This window comes from Manis javanica, chromosome X (genome assembly GCF_040802235.1).
Source record: "Manis javanica isolate MJ-LG chromosome X, MJ_LKY, whole genome shotgun sequence".
Taxonomy (NCBI): domain Eukaryota; kingdom Metazoa; phylum Chordata; class Mammalia; order Pholidota; family Manidae; genus Manis; species Manis javanica.
In genome coordinates this window covers 111,887,220-111,910,006 of record NC_133174.1, presented here as the reverse complement: position 1 = coordinate 111,910,006, position 22,787 = coordinate 111,887,220, and positions in this window count along the sequence as shown.

The following is a 22,787-nucleotide window of genomic DNA, read 5'->3' as shown; positions in this document are numbered from 1 at the left end:
TCTTGGTTTCATTGATTTTTTCTCTTGTTTTGTTCTTCTCAATTTTATTTATTTCTTCTCTGATTTTTATTATGTCCCTCCTTCTGCTGACTTTAGGCCTCATTTGTTCTTCTTTTCCCATTTTTGATAATTGTGACATTAGACTATTCATTTGGGATTGTTCTTCCTTCTTTAAATATGCCTGGATTGCTATATACTTTCCTCTTAAGACTGCTTTCGCTGCGTCCCACAGAATTTGGGGCTTTGTGTTGTTGTTGTCATTTGTTTCCATATATTGCTGGATCTCCATTTTAATTTGGTTGTTGAACCATTGATTATTTAGGAGCGTGTTGTAAAGCCTCCATGTGTTTGTGAGCCTTTTTGCTTTCTTTGTACAATTTATTTCTAGTTTTATACCTTTGTGGTCTGAAAAGTTGGTCGGTAGGATATCAATTTTTTTGAATTTACTGAGGCTCTTTTTGTGGCCTAGTATGTGGTCTATTCTGGAGAATGTCCCATGTGGACTTCAGAAGAATGTGTATGCTGTTGCTTTTGGATGTAGAGTTCTATAGATGTCTATTAGGTCCATCTGTTCTAGTGCGTTGTTCAGTGCCTCTGTGTCCTTACTTATTTTCTGTCTGGTGGATCTATCCTTTGGAGTGAGTGGTGTGTTGAAGTCTCCTAAAATGAATGCATTGCATTCTATTTCCTCCTTTAGTTCTGTTAGTATTTGTTTCACATATGCTGGTGCTCCTGTGTTGGGTGCATATGCATTTATAATGGTTATATCCTCCTGTTTGACTGAGCCCTTTATCATTACCTAATGTCCTTCTTTATCTCTTGTGACTTTCTTTGTTTTGAAGTCTATTCTGTCTGATAGTAGTACTGCAACACCTGCTTTTTTCTCCCTGTTGTTTGCATGGAATATCTTTTTCCATCCCTTGACTTTTAGTCTGTGCATGTCTTTGAGTTTGAGGTGAGTCTCTTGGAAACAGCATATAGATGGGTCTTGCTTTTTTATCCATTCTGTTACTCTGTGTCTTTTGATTGGTGCATTCAGTCCATTTACATTTAGGGTGATTATTGAAAGATATGTACTTATTGCCATTGCAGGCTTTAGATTCGTGGTTACCAAAGGTTCAAGGTTAGCGTCTTTATTATCTTATTGCCTAACTTAACTCACTTATTGAGCTATTATAAACACTGTCTGGTGATTCTTTATTTCTCTCCCTTCTTATTCCTCCTCCTCCATGCTTTATATGTTGGGTGTTTTATTCTGTCCTCTTTTGTGTTTTCTTTAACTGCTTTTGTGGGTAGTTGATTTTATTTTTTGCCTTTAGTGAGTATTTGGTTGGTCTGCTTTCTTTGCTGTGATTTTAGTTTCTCTGGTGACATCTGTTCAGCCTTAGGGGTGCTCCCATCTAGAGCAGTCCCTCTAAAATACCCTGTAGAGGTGGTTTGCGGGAGGCAAATTCCCTCAACTTTTGCTTGTCTGGGAATTGTTTAATCCCTCCTTCATATTTAAATGATAATCGTGCTGGATACAGTATTCTTGGTTCAAGGCCCTTCTGTTTCATTGCATTAAATATATCATGCCATTCTCTTCTGGCCTGTAAGGTTTCTGTTGGGAAGTCTGATGATAGCCTGATGGGTTTTCCTTTGTAGGTGACCTTTTCCCCCTCTCTAGCTGCCTTTAAAACTCTGTCCTTGTCCTTGATCTTTGCCATTTTAATTAATTCTCTGTCTTGGTGTTGTCCTCTTTGGGTCCCTTCTGTTGGGAGTTCTGTATACTTCTGTGGTCTGAACGCTTATTTCCTCCCCTAGTTTGGGCAAGTTTTCAGCAATTATTTATTCAAATACACTTTCTATCCCTTTTTCTCTCTCTTCTTCTTCTGGTACCCCTATAGTGCGAATACTGTTCCATTTGGATTGGTCATACAGTTCTTCTAATATTGATTCATTCCTGGAGATCCTTTTATCTCTCTCTGCATCAGCTTCTATGTGTTGCTGTTCTCTGGTTTCTATTCCATCAAAGGCCTCTTGCATCTTATTCATTCTGCTTATAAATCCTTCCAGAGATTGTTTCATTTCTGTAATCTCCTTCCAGATGTCATCCCTTAGCTCTTGCATATTTCTCTGCAGCTCCATCAGCATGGTTATGACCTTTATTTTTTATTCCTTTTCAGGGAGATTGGTTAGGTCTATCCCCCCAGATTCCTTCTCAGGGGAGACTGTCTGGGTTAATCTGGTATGTATCAAATTTTTCTGCCTTTTCATGGCGATAGAGGTATTTGTGGGGAGCTGGCGCATGTGTCAGCTGGGAGAACGTCCGTTCTTGCTAGTTGTGGCCTTCCTCTCCTGGGAGAACGGCGACCCCTAGCAGCTTGTGCTGGGCAGCTGTGCGCAGTCGGGGTTTCTAATTCTTGCCTGGCCGCTGTGAAAGAAGCTCTGCCCTGCTGCCTCAGACAGCTTCTCCAGTATGGCGGAGCAGCGTCAGAGGGGAAATGGGTGGGAGGCTGTTTATCTCCGTGAGGGGCCTCCGAGCTGTGCTGCTGCCCAGGGGGTTAGGGCGCCCGGGGTTCCCTGGGATTCCAGCTGCTCAGCTAATTGTCCCGGGACATTTCCGTCCAGCTGTGGGGTCCCTGTCCCTTTAAGACTTCCAAAAAGCACTCTCTTTTCTTTGTCCCAGGGGCACCGGCTGCAGGGACCCACTGACAGGTCTTACTGTCCTGTTTCCCTAGTATCCAGCACCCCAAGCGCTGTGTGTCTGCATTCCTAGTGCAGATGGCTAGGGCTGGGTGTTAAGCAGTCCTGGGCTCTCTCTCCCTCCCCGCTTCCACTCCTCTCCTCCTGCCGGGAGCTGGGGTGAGGGGCGCTCGGGTCCCGCCAGGCTGCGGCTTGTATCTTACCCCCTTCGTGATGTGCTGGGTTCTCACTGATGTGGATGTAGCCTGGCTGTTGTCCTGTATCTTCTGGTCTCTCTTTTAGGGATAGTTGTATTTGTTGAATTTTCAAAAATATATATGGTTTTGGGAGGAGATTTCCACTGCTCTTCTCACACCACCATCTTGGCTCTCACTTAATCACAGACTTTTTGAGTCAGAAAGAAGCTTGAAAATTATCTAATACGCCAAGTCCCTCATTTTTAAGTGAGGAGATTAAGAACTGGACTGATTGAATAACTCACCCAACATCATCCAGCAAATTATTTGCAAAGTGGTTTCTCACCACCACATCTCCTGAATGCTTATTCAATGCTTAGTGAGTCATAGCATTTCAAGTTAACTATCAATATGCATTCTATTCGGGGTAATTGTCAATCAAGAGTTCAGGCACTGAAAACAAATTAGGGTTGACATTTCTTAATCTTGTTAATCGAAGTTTGATTTCATCTAATAGGTACAGTGTGGTAGTAAGAGAATACTGATGAATAGATGGTTTGATAGATAAAACCTGGGACTTGAAACAAAGTTCATTTGGCTATATTTCTACCTAGTATTGTCCCATACTTTGAGGTTTAATGTAGTGAAAGGTGAAGTGAAATGGGGTCACTTATGTCAAGGGGCTTTAAAATGCACCTCGGGGGCCAGTAAGGAGGTGGACCTTATGCATGCCCTCACTGGAGGAAGCATGCACTTTTGAATTAGGCCAAACTGGCAGTATTCCAAGGACTCAGCCTAAACACATGCAACTTGCTGCAGTAAGTGTAAATCTGGGGACGGGAAATCCTGGGGCAAAATACCTAGCTGAAACTGAAATCAAGTCAAAGGAGAAATAAAGTTGAAAACCCATTTATTGCTTACAAACAGCCATCCAGCATCTCTCTCTCTCCTGATGTGGCAGAAGCAAGCAAATATTTCCCCCTCCCCACAACCTCCCAGGTCCAGATAAGCCCTAGCTCGCCCAGGTAATTACCCGGTGATGTGAAGATGATGTACTTCTCTCCACCCCTTAGAAACACCTGTTGATACGGAGATGCACTGAAACCAGGTGAGAGATTCTGGAAATACTGAAGTTTTACCCACAAGTAGGAAACTTTTCTTGGCAACTAAATACAGTGAGTTAAGACTAGATTTCTGCCACCATCCAGTCAAAATTCTTTGTAAGCAACATATTCAAGAATTCTCTTTTGTCTTTAAAAACCGTTGACTTTTGTAACCAGGGTGTGGTGTGGTATACAATTTGGGTTGCTGGCTGAATCTGTGCTTCCCAAATGGCAGTTCTAAGACCCCAAATAAATGCTTTTGTTTTATTTCAACTCTGCCTCTTTTCTTGGTCAGCAATGTCAATTTCTGTGACACATGGGCTGAAGAGTAAACTACTACAAAGTGAATTTAAGGCATACATAGTGGCTTTTGGAACATGTGTATATCCAGCCTTAGCAAATTAACAGGTGAGCAAGTAACTGAGGAAAGTAGTGGAAAGGTGTTCAGAGCCACTTACTTATAACAACAGTAGGTTACTGGAAGCACAAATGGAAATTTTTATTTGAATTTTTCTTTCACAAAACCTTTTGGTTTTGAGCATAGTAAAAGACAAGAACTGCTAGAAATGATTAGTACTAAAGTTCAAATACTTTTTATTGACTAAAATGCCATAGAATACTATAGTGCCTGACAAGACTATGAGGGAAATTAAAATGGCAAATTTAGGGTTGATCTTGAGATCATTTAGGGATGATCAAAAGACCTTTGTTTCATGGCCAAATCAAGAGTCAAATTTTTTTACATGCTGAGGAAAACAAGTAACACATGATACTTTCAAACACAAAATTTAAAAAGATCTATAGTATTTCATGGATAATGTTAAACGTTTCAAAAGTCAATTTAGGACACATCTCTTCCTGAAGATAATCTCCCTTTAGGGACAGAGGAAGTCCCATAAACTGTAAGGTTTGTAATTTAACTCAAGGAAATATTAATGAACAAATAAATAACTCCAAAGAGAATCCAATTGGAAATTGTCGCAAAGAGGAGCTGAGAGAGTTGACTCTGCAATAATATTAAAATAGTATCTGTAACAGCAACAATACAAATCACTTATAAAATACTGTGTCACTCCTAAGTTAAAAGAAAAAGCATAATATCTGTCCTCAACAAACTTATACTATCGTTAGTGAAAGCCACAAATAAATGAATAGTAAATGCCAAGGGCACAGTATTAAGAGGGATTGACCCTACACTAGCCTGCAGATACCAACGATCAGGAATGATAACCTCAGCCCCTGATTTGCTCCTCTGACCTACCTCGCCTCAGTTCACTCAGCTCCCCTCACGCTGCCTGGCATTAAGCATCTCCACCCAGCTCCAGTTTCCAAGAAGGCACGATCACAGCCAGTCTTCTGTGGCTCCTCCCACTTCACCCATATGTATCTCATCTGTCCTGGTCTGACCTTGCCTTTCCTGAGTTTCCTTTGTGTAGCATACTTGGTATGCTTGGAGGCAGTAAAATTCATTTATCTGGTCTCCACTCTACCTCCTCTAGAGAACCTCACGCACTGGAAAGGAAGACCACTTTCAAGATTTGTGATATGAGCACAGGCTAATAAAGGCCTGAATAGAGGATAACCATAAAAAAGAAAAAAGAAATGATAGAGAAATTACAAAGGAGGAATTAATAAAATGGAGTGACTAGCTGCCTAGACATGAGGAAGAGGAGCAAGTAAAGGGAACTAGAAAAGTCAGTAGATGTTTTGTTTAGACGGGTTAAATTGGAGGTCAAAAGGTTAAGGATAAAGTTGGAGGTATCAAAAGAAGTCAAGTGAAAATGGCCAGTGGGCAGCTTGAGATGACCATACATACATAAAGCTAGAAGATGAAAACCACTGCCTGAAAAGACATGCATGGAAAATACGTATATACATCTAAATAATATACTATTCTAAGTATTGCTTAAAGTACGTTACTTAACAAAGTTACTAACACTACCTTACCACAGTATTTATGAAAATAGGTGTCTGGAAGACAGACTGTTTTTTTTAAAATTTATTTTTATTATCATTATTTTTGGTATCATTAATTTACAATTACATAAAGAACATTATGTTTACCAGGCTCCCCCCTTCACCAAGTGCCCGCCACAAAACCCACTACAGTCACTGTCCATCAGTGTAGTAAGATGCTGTAGAATCACCTCTTGTCTTCTCTGTGTTGCACATTCCTCCCCATGCCTTCCCCATTATACATGCTAATCGTAAGGCCCCCTTTCTTTTTCCCCGCCCTTATCCCTCCCTTCCCACCCATCCTCCCCAGTTCCTTTCCCTTTGGTAACTGTTAGTCCATTCTTGGGTTCTGTGATTCTGCTGCTGTTTTGTCCCTTCAGTTTTCCTTTGTTCTTATACTCCACATATGAGTGAAATCATTTGGTGCTTGTCTCTCTCCGCCTGGCTTATTTCACTGAGCATAATACCTTCTAACTCCATTCATGTTGTTGCAAATGGTAGGACTTGTTTTCTTCTTATGGCTGAATAATAATCCATTGTGCATATGTACCACATCTTCTTTATCCATTCATCTACTGATGGACATTTAGGTTGCTTCCATTTCTTGGCTATTGTAAATAGTGCTGCGATAAAGATAGGGGTGCATCTGTCTTTTTCAAACTGGGCTGCTGCATTCTTAGGGTAAATTCCTAGAAGTGGAATTCCTGGGTCAAATGGTATTTCTATTTTGAGCATTTTGAGGACCCTCCATACTGCTTTCCACAATGGCTGAACTAGTTTACATTCCCACCAGCAGTGTAGGAGGGTTCCCTTTTCTCCACAACCTCGCCAACATTTGTTGTTGTTTGTTGGATGTTGGCCATCCTAACTGGTGTGAGGTGATATCTCATTGTGGCTTTAATTTGCATTTCTCTGATGATTAACGATGTGGAGCATCTTTTCATGTATCTGTTGGCCATCTGAATTTCTTCTTTGGAGAGCTGTCTGTTCCGCTCCTCTGCCCATTTTATAATTGGATTGTTTGCTTTTTGTTTGTTGAGGTGCGTGAGCTCTTTATATATTTTGGCTGTCAGCCCTTTATTGGATCTGTCATTTATGAATATATTCTCCCATACTGTAGGATACCTTTTTGTTCTGTTGATGGTGTCCTTTGCTGTACAGAAGCTTTTCAGTTTGATATAGTCCGATTTGTTCATTTTTGCTTTTGTTTCCCTTGCCCAGGGAGATATGTTCATGAAGAAGTCGGTCATGTTTATGTCTAAGAGATTTTTGCCTATGTTTTTTTCTAAGAGTTTTATGGTTTCACGACTTACATTCAGGTCTTTGATCCATTTCAAATTTACTTTTGTGTATGGGGTTAGACAGTGATCCAGTTTCATTCTCTTACATGTGGCTGTCCAGTTTTGCCAGTACCATCTGTTGAAGAGACTGTCATTTCCCCATTGTATGTCCATGGCTCCTTTATCGTATATTAATTGGCCATATATGTTTGGGTTAATGTTTGGAGTCTCTATGCTGTTCCACTGGTCTGTGGCTCTGTTCTTCTGCCAGTACCAAATTGTCTTGATTACTGTGGCTTCGTAGTAGAGCTTGAAGTTGGGGAGTGAGATACCCCCCACTTTATTCTTCCTTCTCAGGATTGCTTTGGCTATTCAGGGTCTTTGGTGGTTCCATATGAATTTTAGAACTATTTGTTCCAGTTCGTTGAAGAATGCTGTCGGTAATTTGATAGGCATTGCATCGAATCTGTATATTGCTCTGGGCAGGACGGCCGTTTTGACGATATTAATTCTTCTTAGCCAGGAGCATGGGATGAGTTTCCATTTGTTCGTATCCTGTTTAATTTCTCTTAAGAGTGTCTAGTAGTTTTCAGGGTATAGGTCTTTCACTTCCTTGGTGAGGTTTATTCCTAGGTATTTTATTCTTTTTGATGCTTTGTGAATGGAATTGTTTTCCTAATTTCTCTTTCTATTAGTTCAGTGTTAGTGTGTGGGAAAGCCAAAGATTTCTGTGTGTTAATTTTGTATCCTGCAACTTTGCTGAATTCCGATATTAGTTCTAGTAGTTTTGGATTGGAGTCTTTAGGGTTTTTTATGTACAATATCATGTCATCTGCAAATAGTGACAGTTTAACTTCTTTCTTCACCAATCTGGATTCCTTGTATTTTCTTGTTTTGTCTAATTGCCATGGCTAGGACCTCCAGTGACAGACTGGTTTTGGATGTAATATGCTTGAATTGGTCAAAAGTATTCCCCATAGTAGAAGACCCTTAAAAACACTTTTATTCTATTCCCAATCATTAGAGGGAAAGAATTTTCCCTTCCTGGACCAGGTTTCTAAGAGCACAGTCTTTTTGTTTGGCACAGCCCTGTTGTGCCCTCATTCTCTGTCCATCAATTAAAGCATTTGCTATACAATGGAGGAATTTTGTGGGAGAACCTGTAGGAAGCTCCTTGGATTTTTGTACTGAGAAATAGTGGTTTCAAATAGTCAAACTACAGCTTTTCAATCTGTCACATGTTCAGTAGCTTCTTGCTCTTATTCTAGCCTTAGCCTCTCCTACCTCTTTGTTTTCTCATCTGATGCAGTTGCCCACAAAGGCCTTTTTCATTCTAAAGGCTGTCTTAAGGCAGTAAGAATTTACACAGTGTTAATGGAAGAGTAGTACCCCAAATATGTTCGTTCTTTATTTTAATAATGAGAGTTGAAAAGGCCATTGACAATTAAATCAGATTCTAGAGACATGTAGTCAGCATTTTGTGAAAGGAGTGCCACATTTATGAGTAAGTCTTGATGGAAGGCATACAGTACTCTCAAATTCCCCAATTTTAGGGCTAAGGCTTCATTTTTTAAGATTGACTAAGTTGCGGCTTTCCGATTATTCAGGTTGTATGTCCACAGCCCCACTCAGCTACATGTGCCCCAAGATTAATACATAAAACAAAATTTTAGAATTTACTCTGATCTTTGCGTGTCCCCTGTAATGTTTGTGATCCTACATCGTGTTTCTTTCTTTTACTTCTGATTCCATGGTAAGAACAAATACTCTCATTTCCTTTGGTTACTGAGGAACAAGATTTATCCTACAACTCCATTTCTACATGCTCTACCCATATCCACCCCTAATCCTCCCTAACTGCTTTCCTGTTTTGTTCATCTAATTCCCCCAGTTATGCCCTTCACCCAGCATTCTGCATTCTGTCCCACGTGACAAACCTAAACTGTCCTGTTTTCTAAACTCTGAAGTTGCCCCTATAATCTTGTTTTTTTATAATTCTACCTCTGACTCTCCTTCCTGCCACATCACCACAGCACAAACCCCACAGGTGTTAAAAAATCCCATAGTTTCAGGATATATAGTAACTATATATGTAACATATACATATATATTATGTATGTATACACACACACACACACACACACACACACACACACACACACACAGTCTTATATATATTAACTGTCTTTTGATATATCCAGGCCCAGTCACACCAGAGCTGTTTTACCTTTCCACATGTAACTTGAGAAGATGCTGGAAACTTTACATGGGACCACTAAATACCATAGCACCTAAAATATTATCTTAGGATTTCCATTTTACTTTCTAATTGCTAATAGCAGAGGACAAGTATCTTGGGGAAGGGTGCTTCAAAAGAATGTTAAGATCAAAGTTTGACACTTAGAAAACTGACATATACTCACCTAAGAATACACTGGGCGCTTTGCAAAGCTACAGTCTGTCCCAACGTGAAATATTTTTAAAAACAACATTATTGAGATATGTCACACAATAAACTGTATATATCTAAATTATTAGGGAAATTTTGACGTATGTATATGCCTGTGAACCATCACCGCACTCAAGATAGTGAACATATTCATCACTCCAAAGAGTTCTTCATCCCCACTATAATTACTTCCTCTTTCCTATATCCACATCCTTGTGCCCAGTGAACCACTGATCTGCTTTCTGTCACTATAGGTTACTTCGTATTATTTTAGAGTTTTACATAAATGGAACTTTAGGGTGTGTATTCTCTTGTGTCTGGCTTCCTTCACTCAGCAAAATTATTTTGAGAGTCATCCATGTTGTCACTTGTGTGTTAATAGTCCATCCCTTTATGTTGCTGAATAGTATTCCATTGTATGGATATACCACAATTTTTTATCCATTCACCTGCTGGTGGACAATGGGAAGATGTTTCCAGTTTGAGGCTACTGTAAGTGAAGTTGCTATGAACATTCTCATACACATCTTTGTGTGTACATATGCTCTGTTCTCTTGGGTAAGTAACTCAGAGTAGAGTGACTAAATCATATGGTAAGGGCATCATTAATTTTGTAAGCAAGTGCCAAATTGATTTTGTATGAAAGTAGTTGTTTGATTTTACATTACCCTCAGCAGTGTTTGAAAATTCTACTTCCTGCACATCCTTGTCGAAACTTGGTATGCTGAGGCTTTTAGGTTTTATCCATTCTAAAAGCTGTATAGAGGTAACTCAGTGTGGTTTTAATTTGCATTGCTCTAATGCCTAATGATGTTTTAGCATCTATTCATGTGCTTATTGGCCTTTCATACATCTTTTGTGAAATCTCTGTTCAAGTCTCTTGCCCATTTTTTTAATTGTTTTTTCTCTTATTATCAACTTTTGAGAGTTCTCTATATATTCAGGATAAAAGTCTTTTGTCAGATGTTTTGCAAACATTTTCTTCCAATCTGCGGCTTGGCTTTTATTCAACTGGGTGTTCTCAAGAAGAGAAGTTTAAAATTTTTAGTTAGTCCATTTTATCCATTTGTTCTTTTACAGGTCTCATTTGGTGCCCTATCTAAGAAATATTTGCAAGGTTGCAAAGATTTTCTCATATGTTTCCTAGAAATTTTAGGTTTCATATTTAGGTGTCTGAATCATTTCAAGTTAAATTTTTATATGGACAGAGGTGTGTATTGAATTTCATTTTTTAACATGTGGGTATTCAATTGTTCTAGCACAATTTGTTGAAAAAATATTCTCCACTGAATTGCCTTTGCATTATTGTTACAAATCAGTGTGAGTCTATTTCAGGGCTCTATTCTGTTCCATTGATCTATTTTTACTGCTATATCGGTCATACTGTTTTGATTACTCTAGCTATATTTTAAATCTTAAGATCAGGTAGTTTTAGTCCTTCAACTTTGTTCTACTGTTCCAAAATTATTTTGATTATTCTAGGTCTTTGCATTTCCATATAAATTTCAGAGTCAACATGTCAGTTCCAACAGACAGTCTGCTAAGATTTTGATGGGGCTTGCCTTAAATTTACAGGTTAATTTAGGAATAATAGATCTTCTATCATTAGAAAGTCTTCAGAATCACGAACATGATAAATCCCTTTAGATCTTCAATATTTCTCAGTGGTGTTTTGTTGTTTTTAGCATACAGATCTTTTATAGTTTTTGTTAGAATTATCCCTACGTATTTTATATATAATGGTTTTGTTAATGGTGTGATCTTTCAATCAATTTGTGATCATTTTTTGCTAGTATATAAAAATAAAATAAAATTTTACACATTGATCTTGTGCCCTACCACATTCCTAAATGTACTTATTAGTTCTAATAGATTGTTTTGTATATTCCTTCAGATTTTCTACATAGACAGTCATGTCATTTGTGATAAAGACACCTTAGTTACTCTACTCCAATCTGGATAAATTTTATTTTTCCGCCCTTACTCAAGTGGCCATAACCTTCAGTCTAAGGTTAAATAGAAGTGAAGGCAGACTTCCCTGTCTTTTCCTGATCTTAGAGAATTCAGTCTTTTACCATGAAAAATGATGTCAACTTGTAGGTATTTTACATTTGATCTTCACTAGGTTGAGGAAGTTCTGTTCTATTCCTAGATTGCTGAATTTTTTTCAGTCAGGAATGGATGTTGGATTTTGTCAAATATTTTTTTTCGGTGTCTATTGAGATGATTTTTTTAGTTTGCTAATATGATGAATTACATTAGTTGATTACCTAATGTTAGCTCCACCCTGCATTCCTGGGATGAAATCTACTTTTTATATATTGTTGCATTCAGTAGGCTCATATTTTGTTTAGAATTTTCCCATCGGTGTTCTTGAAGGATACTAGTCTGGAGTTTTCTTGTAATATCTTTGTCTAATTTTAGTATTAATACAATGATGGCCTTATAAAATGAGTTGGGGAATATTCCTTCTCTTCAGTGTTTTGGAAAAGTTTGGTAGGGTTGTCATTATTGCCTTTTTAATGTTTGGTTCAATTCACCATGAATTATTGTCCTGGATATTCAGTCATGGGAATATTTTTAACTACAAATTCCATCTCTTTAATAGACACAGGTCGGTTCAGGTTATGTGTTTCTCTGTGAGTGAGCCTTGGTAGTTTGGGTCTTTCAAGGAATTTGTCCATTTTATCTTCGTTGTCAAATTCACAGGGGTAACAGTGTTCATAATATTTCCTTACTATCCACTTAAGATCTATAGAATCCATAGTGATGTCACCTTTCTCATTTCTGATATTAGTAATTTATGCCTTTTCTCTTAGTCTTTCTGAAATTTTATCAATTTATTGATATATTCTCAAATTACCTTTGATTACAATGACTTTATTATTTTTGTGCTTTCTATTTCGTTGATTTCTGGATTTATTTTTATTTCCTTTCTTGTGCCTAATTTGGATTTAATTTACTCTTCTTTTTCTAGTTCTTTAAGATGAATATGAGGTCATTGATTTGAGACCTTTCCTGTTTTTCAGTATAGGCATTCAATGCTTTACATTTCCTCTTAAGTACTGCTTTAGCACTAGTTCACGGTTTTTGACAATGCTGCTGTTTCATTTTCATTCAATTAAAAATATTTTCTAATTTTCATTTTGATTTCTTTTTTGACCAGTATGTTGTTCAGAGCCATGTCATTTAGTTTTCAAATATTTTGGAATTTTCCAGATATTTTTCTGTTATTGGTTTTTAAATTAATTGTGTTGTGGTCAGAGAACATGTTTGGATTTTTATATTCTCATGATTAATGAACCATTTATCTTCTGAAATAAACTTCTTTATGCCAGGTAATAATATTTCTTCTGAAATCTACTTTTACTTACATTAAAGTAGTTAATCCAGCTTTCTTTTGACTAATGCTAGTATGGTACATCTTCTATAGTTTTGTTTTTAACTTAATATGGCTTTTTATGTAAGTTGTGTTTTTGGTAGGCAACATATAGTTGCTGTTTGGTAAATTCAACTTTTAATTTTGAGACAATTGTAGATTCACATGCAGTTATAAGGAGTAATATAGAAAGTCTCATATGTCCTTTATCCAATTTTCTCCATAGGTGACATCTTAAAAAACTATAGTAAAACAGCAGCTAGAATGTAACATTTATACAGTCAAGGTACTTGAATCTCACACTCAGAGGCCCCTCATGTTGCTGTTTTATAGTCACACCCACTTGTCTGCTACTCAAACCCTTCATCATTAACCCTTGGCAACCACTAATATATTGAACACTTCCACAATTTTGTCAAATCACACTGTATGTAACCTTTTGGGACAACCTTTCTTTACTCGGTATAATGTATATACCAAGAATGTGTTCCTTTTTATTGTTGAGCAATATTCCATGGTATGAATATAAACCATGAATATTCACCCATTAGGACATCTAGATTGTTTGTAGTTTTTGTCTTTTCCTAATAAAGTTGCTGTAAGCATTTGTATGTAGGTATTTGTAGGTACGTAAGTTTTCATTTCTTTGGAATAAATGCTAGAAGCACAGTTGCTGAGTTGTATGCTAAGTGTATGTTTAGTTTTTAAAGAAACCACAAAACTTCTCCAGAGTGACTGTTAAACATTTTACATACCCACCAGCAATGTATGAGTGATCCGGTTTCTTCACAACCTCAACAACATTTGGCATTGTCACTTTTTAAAAAGTTTCTTTAGCCATTTTGATAGGTATATTATATATTTTAGATACTAGTCCTTTGTCAGATATGTGGTTTGCAAATATTTGTCCCAGTCTGTAGCTTGGCTTTTCAAGCTCTTAACAGGGCCTTTTACAGGGCAGAAGTTTTTAATTTTAATGAAGTACAATTTATCAGTTTTCTCCTTTGATAGATCGTCTTCTTGGGGTCAAATCTAAGAACTTGCTCCGTCGTACACCCTGAATATTTTCTCCTATGTTTTTTTCCAAAACTTTGCAGTTTTACATTTTATATTTAAGTCTCTTACCTATTTTGAGTTTATTTTTGTATAAAGTGTGAGACTCAGAGATTTATCCATTGAATTAATTAATTATTACCTATGGATATCCAATTACTCCAGCATAGTCTGTTGATAAGGCTGTTCCTCCATCGAATTCTATTTGCACCTTTGTCAAAGATCGTTGGCCATATTCGTGTGATTCTATTTCTGTGTTCTGTTCCACTGATCTGTTTGTATGTCCCCCTGCCAATATGACAGGTCTGTATTTTCTGTTTCCAGCTTCATTGGGTTTTAGTCTTTATTTCTTTTCTTTGGCTTGCTTTGGGTTTATTTTCCTCTTCTATTCCTAGGTTCTTAAGATGCAAGCTTAGATTATTGATCTGTGACTCTTCCTATTTTCCAAAGTCAGTGTTTCTTGCTACAAATATCCATCTCAGCAACTAAGGTACATCCAGAAATTTCAGTGTATTGCATTTTCATTTTCATTTTCATTTAGTTTGAAGAATTTTTCTATTTCCTTTGACCCTTTCTCCTTCACCCATGGATTATTTATCAGTGTCTTGTTTAGTTTCCATGTGATTTTCCTGTTACCTGTCTGTTATTGAGTCCTAGTTTGATTCCATGGTAGTCAGAGAACACATTCTGTATTTCAGTTCTTTTAAATGTATTGAGGTTTGTTTTACGGCCCAGTTTATGGTCTATTTTGGTAAATGTCCCATCGGCACTTGGAAAAAATCTGTATTCAGCCATTGTTGAGTAGAATGTTCTGTAAATGCCAGTTATATACCGTTGGTTGATGGTGCTGTTGAATTCTTCCATATCCTTGGTGACTTTTCTGTCTAGTTGTTGCATCTGTTGCCAAGAGAGTGGTGTTGGAGTCGCCAACAATAATTTTGGATTGTCTATTTCTCCTTTGATTTCTATCAGTTTTTGCTCCACACATTTTGCAACTCTTGTTTGGTACGCGCACTTTTAGAATTGCATTGTCTTCCTGGTGGATTGTCCTCTTTATGGTTATGTAATGCCAACTCCATTTCCCCAACTGAGAGAGTCCGCCAGGCTCTACCTGACTTCACCCTCCCTGTGCCACAGACTGGAAACTCTCTCAAGCAAAGTACTATGGCAACTGTAGGCTCACCTCATTTATTTCCCATCTTTCAAGGATGATGCACTTAATTGCCTAAAGGCCAGTGTCTTGCAAAACTAATATTTCATACATTTTTTAGTGTTTTTCTGGGGGAAGGTGGGAGGGTACAGAGGAGTTGCTTAGAGGTGACAGGTTAAAACTGGCTCCTCTTATTCCGTCTTTGGCATGGGCCAAGTCTCCTTATTAGTTTTAATGGTATTGGATGTAGTGGACTCTTTTCCTGTGCTCCTATTCTCTAAATGACAATCTGGGAAATTCCAGGCCTTCAGAAAGCTCCGGTTGAATATTATGAATAAGGAGTTGGTCCAGTTTTGCATTATAGTGCAATGATGAGGTTACAGCTCACAGATAAAACTCTTGGACTTTCTCTTGAAGGACAAGCATTGAAGCTGCTCAGAGTCCACATTTTCTACATCTCAAATACCATTTTTGACTCAGGGGCTAGAGCTTCCTCTCTGAATGATTATCATTAATAGACTAATAGGAAGAGTAGATTCCTTATAGGAGCCAGGTATTTAGGGGGAAGTGGCCAATAGACGTCACTACTAGACATCATTTCCAGACATTAGTTAACTTTTCCATGTTTGAGATAGATTTTTCCCCAGTAGATCTGAACTGCACCAGGTTTTATGCAGGCACTGTAAGTACCTTTAAAGCAAATGAATCATGTACACTTAAATCTGAGCTGTGAATTAGTATTTAGTTCAGTAAAGAGGCCTTCATTTATAGAGAGAATACCATTATGGGATCAGTCTCTACCCTATCAGTGTAATTTGAGCATTGTGAGGCATGATAGGGATATTCTTCCTTCTTTCTAAGTGTTTTGAAAAATTCTTCACACCAACTTTAGGACCAGTTGACTCAAATAGTGGTATATCTCCTCTTTTCCTTTTTTATCCATAGAATACAGTGAATGGAATTGTGGATACTGTTTTGAGGTTATGGCTGAAAGATCATTTTATATTTGATTTTTTAAATCTTGGATTAATCTTACATAATTACTCTTGAATTGCTAAATAGACTATACTTATGTCCAAGAAGTCATAACCATCCTAAATGTAGATGTCAGCAGCCCTCTTTCAAGTAATTTGAGAGATGAAGCAAGCTGAAGCTAAGAAACAGGTGACCTGAACAGCACTAACAATCAACCGGATCTAATTGACATTTATGAAATGTTCCATCTAACAGCAGCAGAATACACATTCTTCTCAAGCCCACCTTGAACATTCACCAAGAGATAGATCACATTCTGAGCCGTAGGACACACCTTAACACATACTTAGAAGTAGAAATCATGCAAAGCATGTTCACAGACAATAATCAAGTTAAGCTAGAAATCAATGAAAGGTAGCTGGAAAATTACCCAAATATTTGGACATTAAACAGCGCACCTCCAAATAATACAAATCAAAGGATGAATCTCAAGAGAAACTTAGAAATATTTTGAACTAATGAAGATGAAAATACAACTTATCAAGATTTGTGGGCACACTGGAAGTGGTGCTTACAGGGAATTTTATAGCATGGAGTGCATATATTAGAAGGAAAAAAATCTAAAAGTCAGTAACCTAAGCCTTCACCTGAAGAAACTAGAAAAAGAAAAAATTAAAACCAAAGTAAGCAGTAAAAGTAAATAATGAAAACTAGAAAATAAATCAGTGAAATTGAAACCAGGAAATCAATAGAGAAAAACCAACAAAGCCAAAAAGTGCTTCTTTGAAAAGACTGATAAAATCAGTAAACCTCTAGCTAGGCTAAGAAAAAAGAATGAAAACACAAATTACTAATATCATAAAGGAAAGAGGGACTATCACTACCGATCCCATGAATATTAAAAAGGATAATAAAGGAATATTATGAAGAACTCCATGCCCACAAATTTGACAACCTAGAAGACATGGAACAAGTTCTTGAAAGATACAGTCTATTAAAAATTACATAAAGAGAAATAGACAATCTAGACAGGACTATGTGTATTAAGTAAACTAAATCAATAATTAATAACCTGCTAAAACAGAAATGTGAATTTCTAGAAGGTGAATCCTACCAAACACTTAAGAAATTCTGCCAGTTCTCTGCAATCCCTTCTAGAAAATAGAAGCAGAGAGAATACTTCCTAATTCAATGAAACCAGTATTTACCCTAATAGTAAAACCAAAGACAGTACAAGAAATGAAAACTACAAACCAGTATTTCTCAGAAACATAGATGCAGAAATTCTCAACAGAGTATTAGTAAATCAAATCCAACAATGTATAAAAAGAATTATACCCCATGATCAAGTGGGATTTATTCTAGGTATACAAGGTTCATTCAACATTTAAAAATTACTGTAATCCATCATATCAACAGGCTAAAAAAGAAAAATCACCTCATATCAATAGATGCAGTAAAAACATTTTACAAAATCCAACATCCATTCATTATAAAATCTCTGAGCAACTAGGAATAGTGAGGAGCTTCCTCAACTTGATAATGAACATCTGCAAAAACCCTACAACTAACATCATACTTAATGGTGAAAACTGGGTACTTTCTTCATAAGACCAGGAAGAAGGAAAGGACGTCTGTTCTCACCACTTCTATTCAACGTTGTATAGGAAGTCCTAGCTAATGCAGTAAGACAAGAAGAGGATATAAAAGTATGCAGACTGGAAAAGAAGAAAAACCTATCTTTATGTGCAGATGATATTATTGTCTATGTAAAAAGTACAAAAGAATCAACAAAAATCTCCTAGAACTAATAATCAATTATAGCAAAGTTGCAAGATATAAGGTTAATATACAAAACTCACTTGCTTGCTTATGTACCTGGCAATGAAAAATTGGAATTTGTAATAAAAACACAATATCATTTACACCAGTACCAAAAATATACTTAGTTACAACTCTTACATGATATGTATAAGATCTATATGGGATAAAGTGTAAAACCATGATGGAAAAAAATCAAGGAAGATGTAAATATATGGAGAGGTATTCCATGTACACAGGTAGGAAGACTCAAGATTTTTATGTTGCCAATTCTTTCCAATTTGATCTGTAAATTCAATGCAATCCCAGTCACAATCCCAGTTTGTGGATATCAACAAACTGAAGTTTACCTGGAAAAGTAAAAGAACCAGAATAGCCAACACAATATTTAAAGAACAAAGTCGGGGTGCTGACACTGCTTGATTTCAAGATTCAATATAAAGCTACAGTAATCAAGACCATGTGATATTGGCAAAAAAAAAAAAAAAGGATAAATAGTTTAATGGAGCAACAGAGAGGCCAGAAATAGACCCAAGCAAATATTCAACATATCTCTGACAGAGGAGCTAACGCAATCCAATGGAAAAGGACAGCCTTTTAAGCAAATGGTGCTAGAACCGGTTATCCACATGCAAAAAAAATTAATTCAATGTGGATTTTAGACATTTTAGACTTATAAAGCTACTAGAAGATAATATGTGAGTAAATCTAGGGGACCCTGGGTTTGGCAATAATTTCTTAGAAGCACCACCAAAAAGCCTGATCCATGAAAGAAAAAACTGGTAAGTTGTACTTAATTAAAATTTAAAAACTGCTCTGTGAAAGACATTGTTAAGAGAATGGAAAGACAAGCTACAGATTGGGAGAAAATATTTTCAAAGCACATACCTGGTGAAAGACTGGGATTCTAAAATATACAAAGAACTCTTAAAACTGAACAATAAAGCAAACAACCTGATTAAAAAATGGATAAAATATCTGAACAGATAATACATCAAAGAAGGTGTACAGGTGTCAAACAAGCATACGAACAGATGCTGTCTTGCCAGTGGGTTTCAGCGCTGGGCAAGTTCACTATGGATTCAGTGAGGCCGAGGAATGAAAATGGAATATTCTTGGGGTAAAAGGGATTATTACCCAGCTTGTTCTCCTCGTGATAGGTCAAGCACTAGAATTATGTCTGCATACAACAGTCTGCAGGTCGTAATCCTCCTTTGTTTCTGCCTCTTCCCAGAGCACTGGGCAGAGCTCTCTATATAGTGACTCAGTCAATAATAGCTTATTGCCTATGGGTGTGGAAGCAGAAGCCTAGCAGTAGGCCAATTACATAATCAAGTAGTTTAGGTTCAGGTGAGGGTCCTGGCCACAGGCACTTCAATTTCCCCCACAAATGCTCAACGCTGTACATCATTAGGGAATTGTGAATTAAAACAACAGTGATATATCACTATATACCTAAAATCCAGAACACTGAAACACCAAATGCTGGCCAGGATGTGGAGCAATAGGAGCTCCCACTCATTGCTGGTGGAAATGCAAAATGGTAGGGCCACTTTGGAAGGCAACGTGACAGTATTTACAAAAGAAAACCTACTCATACAAAATTTTCCATCATTTGGGCTCCTTGGTATTTACCCAAAATGAGTTGAAAAACTATGTCCTGCACACAAATGTTTTTAGAAGTTTTATTCATAAATGCTAAAACTTGGAAGCAATGGGTAAACAAATTGTGGTACATCATACATTGGAATATTATTTAGTGATGAAAAGAAATGAGCTATCAAGCTTCCAAAAGACATGGAGGCTTAAATGCATATAGCTATGTGAAAGAAGCCAATCTGAAAGGCTACATACTATATGATTCCTACTATGTAATGCTCTGGAAAAAGCAGAACTATGAAAACAATAAGATTAATGATGCCAGATGTTTGGGGACGGAGAGATGAATAGGTAGGGTGTGGATAAAATGGGTGTTCCTGTGGCCAGGATTCTCACCTGGTCATAGTTGACTAGCTCACTGCACACCTGTGGGCAATACATGGCTGTTGACTCTATAAAAAGAGCTCTACCCAGTCCTCTGGGTGCGACACGGTGGCAGGGCTGCAAGGCTGCAGGAGAGCAGAAGCTGGAGCGGTGGCAGTGTCAAGGACAGAGGCCCAGAGGACGGCTGTGTGGGACAGCTGTGCAGGCAGAGAGGCCCAGAGGATGGCTGTGCAGACAGAGGGGCCCAGAGGACAGCTGTGCAGACAGAGGGGCCCAGAGGCAGAGACCGGCTTGCTGCATGCAGACTTGCTCTGAGTGAATGGGATTCTACTGACTGACCTGCCACCTGGAAATAAAGTCAGGTATAACCCATTCACCCCAAGAACGTTTTGCTGCCAATTTCTTTGGTCACGTTGAATCCATAGTGAACTTGCCCGGGTCTAAAACCCATTGGCAAGACATGGAGCATAGGTGATTTTTAGGGCAAAGAAGCCATTTTGTATGCTTGGATATATGTCATTATATATACTTGTGTGGTGGATGTATGTCATTATTTATCAAAACCCCCAGAATGTACAACGCAGTGAACGCTAATGTAAGCTATAGACTTAGTTGATAATAACATTTCAATATTGGGTCATCAATTAAAACAAATGCACCACACTACTGCAATTACTATTATTATATTATTATATACCATATGGGAACTCTGTACTTTCTGCTCAATTTTTCTATAAATCTAAAACTGCTCAAAAAATAAGTATATTACTTTTAATTTTTAAAAGAGAGTGAGACAGAGCTGAAGTAGGGAAAACAGTGAGCATAAGGCTGCATTTCCCAAACTTTTCTTAACCTACTCATTGGGGGTGGGGTGGGGTGGGGGGTGACCATTCAGGAAGCGTTAGCAATCTCCAGCCCTACTAAGAGTATTACAGAGCACAATATTTCGACACACCTGCAGCCCACTTATGGCTTTAGGCTGCAGAACACCTGTTGGAAATTTTGCTCTCAGAACGAGAAAAAGTGAATATAAATGATAACTTAAATTATTTTCATTGTGAAAAATCATGAACAGTATACTGACTAATTAGCATATTTGGAAATAACTATTTCTGTTGCTGGCAAGCTGTGGTGAAACTGGAATGCTCTAACAATGCAGGTTTCAAAATGAATTGTTATTGACCTTTTCTAAAACAATTGATGCATAAATTTCCAAAACCATATATAATATTACATATACTTGAATCCATTAATTCCATTATTGGCAATTTATGCAATGGAAATGAATTTAATGAATTAAATTATTGTACAAAGATGTTTGTGACTACATTATTATAAATAATGGAAATTATCTGGATATCCATTTAATAGGAGAATGCTTAAATAATCTTTGTCCATCAACTCAGGGGATGTCACATTACAAATCATGATTACAAAGTTTGATTATAGTTCGAACCATTGTTAATAATCATGATTACAATGAACTCAACATAGCACTATATGAAAAAAGAATGAATACAAAAGCTTCAAATACTATGTTTTTTCCATTGTTCCTCCACAGATATGTCTATGCTCACCCCTTAGCCTGTAATAAATGAATCAGTGTGTAAGTATATAACTATGTAAACATTGTGTATGAATATACAGACACCAGAAAGGCTTTGAAATTGAAAAGCCGCATGGTGAGATATAGAGTTTTCTTTTCGATTTTTAAATTCCTATCATTGCTTGTATAATAAATTTATCTTTAAATTATGAGCAGTGCTATGCCTTTCCCAGTTCATTAGGGATTCAAGAGACATGAATGGTGGTCACCCTTGAATGATCATCATGGCGCTGTTAGAGCATTCCAGCCTCACCACATCTTGCCAGCAATAGAAATTATTATTTTTAACTGGCTGTGGGGAAGTTGAGGTTCCTATGTCCAGGATCCTCACTGAACTTAAACCACCTGATGATGTAACTGGCCTGTTGCTAGGCTGCCGCTTCCACACCTTTAGGCAGTAAGCTATTATTGCGCCATATGGAGAGCTCGGCCCAGTGCTCTGCGGGTAGGCAGAGACGCTAGTGCTGGACCTACCGCCAGGAGAACAAGCCGGGTAATAAACCCTTTCACTCCAAAGAATGTTTTGCTGTCAATTTCTTTGGTCACATTGAAGCCATAGCGAACTTGCCCGAGGCTGGAACCCATTGGCAAGACAATGTTGAAGGGGAAATCCCTGGTTGCGCTCAGATATCTGGGCTCATTGAGGAGCTCAGCATGTACATTAGCCTTAAAGAGGATCGAAGAAACTTAAAACCAGACAAGCACAAAAATCTCTATCTGATTGGGAATTCAGTTAGGGAAAACAGGGGCCCGGGTGTGAGTGATCCTTTTCCCAAATCCCACACAAGTGGCGATTGTATAAAATAGGCAGTTTATATGGAGAAACCTGGACCACGTTAGTGTGCATCTTCAACTGAAAGCTCCCTGAAGACCAAAGACAGCAGGCCTGGGTAATTCTCCTTATACAGCTCCTATCACACAGCACTGTGCAATTAGCTCCTAATAACGTGTTTCTGGAGGAGGGTGCAGCTATGCCAACCTGTGCTGTCTATTTTCAGCTTCTTTTGGTTTGTTTGTACTCTTCTTTTCTTCAGTTCCCCCTGCTTTGGGTCCACCTGAAAGAGGAAAAGAAAGCGCTTGAATCAGCAGACTGACGTGCTCTCCACCCAGCCCTGCAAGGTTGTCAAAGAGAAAAGCACCAGCAAAAAAGTCCTTGATATCCAAATGGCTG